Here is a 5,285-nt window from a genome sequence, read left to right as displayed (position 1 = left end):
TTGGAGGTAGACGGTAGTCCACAAAGTCTATTTTTCAACAGAAGCCAAAACTAGGTCAACAAGACAGATTTAGATCAAGGGCCCTATCCCATCCAGTGCCGATGCAGCTGTGTCATCGGGTTGTACACTGCATCTGCGGTGGAGGGGGGGGCAGTCACAGAGGCCTCCTGAATATTATTTGATGGTTGGCAACCTTCAGTCTCGAAAGGCTATGGTATAAGCCTACAGCACCTGGTATTCCCCGGCGGTCTCCCATCCAAGTGCTAACCAGGCCTGACCCTGCTTAGCTTCTGAGATCAGACGAGATCAGGCATGTGCAGGGTAGAGGACAAAGGATTGGCTTTACTTCCCCCAGTGACAGTGTTACGTCATCCGATCTGATTGGCTACAGGCCTGACCCTGCTTAGCTTCCGAGATCACACGAGATCGGGCATATGCAGGGTAACAGTTGCTGTTTCTAATTAAGTAAGGTGACAAATCTGCCGATATTTCTGCATTTCCACACTCATCATAAGCACAGTCCTCCACAAATGTGGACATGGCGTCTTCTTCACAATGCAAATTCTCATCACTGAGGTGTATCACACACCTGTTATTATCTAGAATCGGTTTAATTTTGCATAGGAGGCACCAGAACAGGCAGCTCTTTTAAGGAGTTTGGTACAATATGAATCAGCAGTATGAGACATATACAATGACCTATTGTGTATCACATGTGCACCCAGTTGGCACATTTTTCCATGAACCAAGAAGTCACCTTCTCACATTTATTTGTCTCTTTAGGATGCAGTTTCCACACATAAGGATCGCTATTCAATTGCAATTTATTTTCCCAAATTAATTTTCCTAATTCCATCCTAAAACATCTAGCTATGTAGAGAATATTTTTTTTAATGGAATAAATTTTCATTAAAATAAATTTCCTATTTATTGAAACCCTCTGATATACTTACTTGTGTGCGTCAGCTACCAGGACTGCCACTTATTAAATGACTTGCATGTTAGTTATGAAATATTACAAAATATAACTATAAGATATTAAAACATAGCAATCAAATGCCACTTGATGTCAAATACAGTATTTGTAGAATCAAAGAGCACAATCCCGAGCGCTCAATTGGCCAGCACAGGTCCATTGTGCTGGCCGAGGAGTGTCACGAACGTGCTGTAAGGCACATATGCGGTTCCTTTCAAGTAGTCCTGGCAGAGTTGAGTTTGCACTGGTGAAAGCCAAGGTGTGGGGGTTTGGGGAAGGCAAGGAGAGGGCATTCTGGGGCAGGGGAAGCAGGGTTGGTGGCGGGCAGACCGATAGGCAGGCTGGGCCCAGGAAGGGGGTGGGACTGGCCTCCGGCAATTAGGCCAGATCCTAACCCCCCTCCCAAGCAGCCTGGCCTAACTCTGGGCTGCTTGAATCTGCACTTGCGATTTAGCTGGTGCCTATCCAAGCAGCCCCATTGTGGTGACTGGAGCAGTGCTTGGGGTAAGGAGAAAAATATCCCCTTGCCCCAAGTTTCTTCACAGTCACCTCCATCTCAGCCAACCTACTTGTTCTAGTGCAGGTTAGGATTGGGATGCCCATTCATGAATGAGCTTTCTGAGAATAATTTTTGTGAACAACTCATTTCAGCTCTACTTGATTCAAAGACTATACAACCAAGGGCTGTGGCAAATCAAAACATTCCTATCCTCCTTGATGGTAGAATGTACTGATGTCTTAATTGTACACTGTGACCTTTGCTAATGAGAAATTCTGGTAGATGAAATGAGTGCCAAGGAGTGATACCATTAGCATTTGCCACTGCACAGCAGCTGCAATAGGTGCCAATTCCTTGATTTTATTCTTTGATATAGTGATTGGCTTTGCACAGTAAAGCAATAGAATTCAGAATAAATCTCTTTGACAAAGGTAGCCTTATCCAATTATTGTGTCAGCACATAATAGACCCTTTTGGCCTTACTAAATAGACGTATTATCTGCCCTGTCTTAATACTCATTCCCTTTAAGCATCCTGTGTTGTTTGCAACACAGAAGGTACCTCACACCCACATCTGGTCCTTATGAGAAGACTTAAAACTATCCACTTACTGCTCAAATTACTTACTGCTTACCTCAAATTATTGCTTGAGGTATTGTCCCCTCAAGTGGCTTCGTGCAAAGAGAAGCACATGCCCCCTGAATGCAATATATCAGTGACAGTTTGCAGCCATTTTGGACCTGGTTCTTTCCAAATGTTGTTCAGGTCAAGTCACTTTCCCTAAAATGGTTCCAAAATGTGCCCGTTCCAAATTGGTTCCAAAAATGTGCCCGTTGAATGGCAACTAGTCTTCCAGAGCATCCAGTTGTTCATCTGCCTAAGCAAACTGCTATCACTTTCACAAAGGATGCTACCCCTATTTGGAAGCCTTTCTCCCATGTTCCCTGAATGTCTGAAGGGGGGAGTGGAAGCACACCAGCTCGCCATTAATGCTTTTCTGGCTGTAGTCCCAGGCACCCTCATGCTCAACATTTCTCTAGGCAGCACTGACTGTGGGGATGTTCCTCCATGTGCTTTGGATCCCCAATTTACTTATTATGGGCCCAATCCTTTCCAGCTTTCCAGGGCTGATACAGCTATGCCAAAGGGGCATTTGCTGCATCCTGAAGTGGGAGTGCAGTCACGGAGGCCTCCTCAAGGTAAGGGAACATGCAAAGGGAACATTTGCATCTGACACTGCAGCCATGTCAGAGCTGGAAAGTTGGATAGGATTGGGTCCTAAAGGAAATAATCTAGGAGGCCAACTTCCTGCACTTACACCATGTCCAGTTATTTGTAGCAAAGTAGACCATATACAAAAGGAACAATTATATTTTGGCTAGTACTAAATGCTGGCTGAGACAGGAAGCACAAGTAACGTACACTTCCTGCTACTCCATGTCTGGGGTTCACGCTTCTTCCTGGGAAGGGGAATATGAGCTCTGTTTCAGATTTAACATAAACAAAGTAGAATGAAGTGTAAGTTTCTTATGCTTCCTTTTTGGCCAACATTTTGTACTAACCAAAGAAGAAAAAGGTATTGTGTTTATGGGGAAGTAGAGAGCTTGGGCTCCAGTCAACCCAGCCCAGTATCCAGGCAGAAGGGCTAATATACTTGTCTAGTGTGATAGCCAGCACAGTGTCATGTGTAGAGACTTGGACCTGGATCAAGAAAACTTAGGTTCAAATCTCCACGCAACTGTGCAACTAACTATGTGAGTTTGGGCCAATCACTGTTTTTCAGATTAACCAATAAAATGGGATAGCCCATAGAAGAAAATGCGATCAAGCAATCAATATCCACCAATTCGTGCACAGCATACTCATGTCTCTCGTGCTAGTAGAGACGCATTTAAATTCTTCCAGGGTACTTTCTCCAAACTAGTGTGGGAAACCTGTGCCTGCTTTCATTTTGGTGGTGAAACAGAGCAGAAAACTGACACATGGATTTGGCCTAGCACATCATGACTGTAATTCTCAAATCTCCAAATGTGAACTGCTTAAACTGGCTGCGGCATAAGTGGATTTCAGGACTGCAGCCAATTTACTGTGCCTTTAATATCTGTGGGGAGGCAGACTCAATGGCCCTTTAAACTTATGTTCAGTTGATTGAAGACTGCAAAGCCCATAGCAATAAAATTTCTAACACTCTGTTCTTATTGTGAATACTCTATTCGTTACAGAAGTAATGGCAACATGGATATCTCAGCCACACCATGGTTAACCTCCATCTTGTCTTTATAATGTTGTGGTCAAACATTGCAATCACCATGAATCATGAGTTTCAAATCATGACACTTCCTTTCTAAAACATCAGGGAGAAAAGGAAACCCAAACTGGCCAAAGTCTTCAAATGTTCTGTTTCCATTCACATGTTTCTGCTGGAAACGTAGCTTCAGATGTTTGGGATTATCATTTGCTGTTTGAAGAACAGCATTTTTTGACAAGCTGTTTCTACTAGGGTTTAACAGCTGTGACAAATTATATTTAGGAAAAGCTTCAGGAACTATGCTGTATACCAGCAATTTCCAACCTTTTTCATCTCATGGCACAATGACACGGTGCTAAACTTGTCAAGGCACACCATCAGTATTTTGACAATTGACAAGGCACACCACACTGTGGGCAGTGTGTGTGTGGGGGGGGATCACATCCCCCAATGGCCCTACTAATAAATGACCCTCCCCCAAACTCCTGCGGCACACCTGTGGACTATTTGCGGCTCACCAATGTGTAATGGCCCATGGTTTAAAATTGTAGCTCTACATAGTCTCACAAATAAAATTATGTGTTTGATAGTAAGTGTGGAGAAGAAACTGATTTTCTGTTGCAAATAATAGCAATTAACATTTTCACTGAAATTCAAGTTAGAGATGGCATAAAATTGTTAAGGATCAACTTTGTCTGGCAGGGGGCAAAAACAAGCTATTGGAAATAACCAAGTTTTCAGGTCCTTAAGAATTAGTGGTTTGTATATTGTATATTATGGAAGTTGAAGTTGCTGAATTTACCAAAAAAAATATATTCTTCTCTTCATGGCCTATGATGTCTCTGGCTAGCATTCAGAATTAAAAGAAGTCTTCTGCCTAACTCCTGAACCAAGTAAAATCCCTTTCTGATTCATGACAGCAGCAACACTTTATGGCAAAAACTTCCAACAATTAGAGGCACAATAAATCACAAAAGAAAAATAAGATTTATTTGGGGGAAACATAATTTTATTTCAGTCTTTCAAAAGATGTTAACGTGGTGCTATTATACTGGATCCCCAAGTTACAGGTTTCCAACTCATGGATGGCTGTGGTGGTGTTTTTGCTCAGGTATGATAGTACTCAGGTGTGATCTGCTGGCAAGAAGGAGATATTTCAACTTAAGGACAGACCCCTAAAACCTAACCTAAATAGGGGGCTTGCAGCACAATCCTATACCTGCCTATGCAGATGTAAGCCCTATTGAGTTCAATGACACTTACTCCCAGGTAAGTATGGGTAAGATTGCAGCCTCACAGCAGAACACACAAACCACCAGCATGACACACTTTGCGGCTGTAGCAGACATGACACTGCCAAAGTGCATGGCCTAACCACCGCAGGGAGCAGCAAGTAGCTAGGTTCATGTGAAGATGGACCGAGGACACCTGATGGTGTAGGTAAAGCCAAGAAGGGAGTCAGAGGAAGACTGGGAGGGGTGGAGTGGGGTGGGAGAAGTCGGAAGAAAATGTGGCAGAGTGGAGGGCAATTCAGACTCTGGAAGAGCCTGGAAGAGTCTCTG

At 43.3% G+C, this 5,285-nt stretch overlaps 1 pseudogene; it reads right to left on the bottom strand.

Moving 5' to 3' along the window:
* Positions 1-219: 219 nt before the first annotated feature.
* LOC136643367 (5S ribosomal RNA) lies at positions 220-336 on the bottom strand (annotated as a pseudogene).
* Positions 337-5,285: the final 4,949 nt, after the last annotated feature.

This window comes from Tiliqua scincoides, chromosome 2 (genome assembly GCF_035046505.1).
Source record: "Tiliqua scincoides isolate rTilSci1 chromosome 2, rTilSci1.hap2, whole genome shotgun sequence".
NCBI lineage: Eukaryota > Metazoa > Chordata > Lepidosauria > Squamata > Scincidae > Tiliqua > Tiliqua scincoides.
The sequence above is the reverse complement of the archived record's forward strand: the minus strand, read 5'-3'. Positions and strand labels throughout refer to the sequence as shown.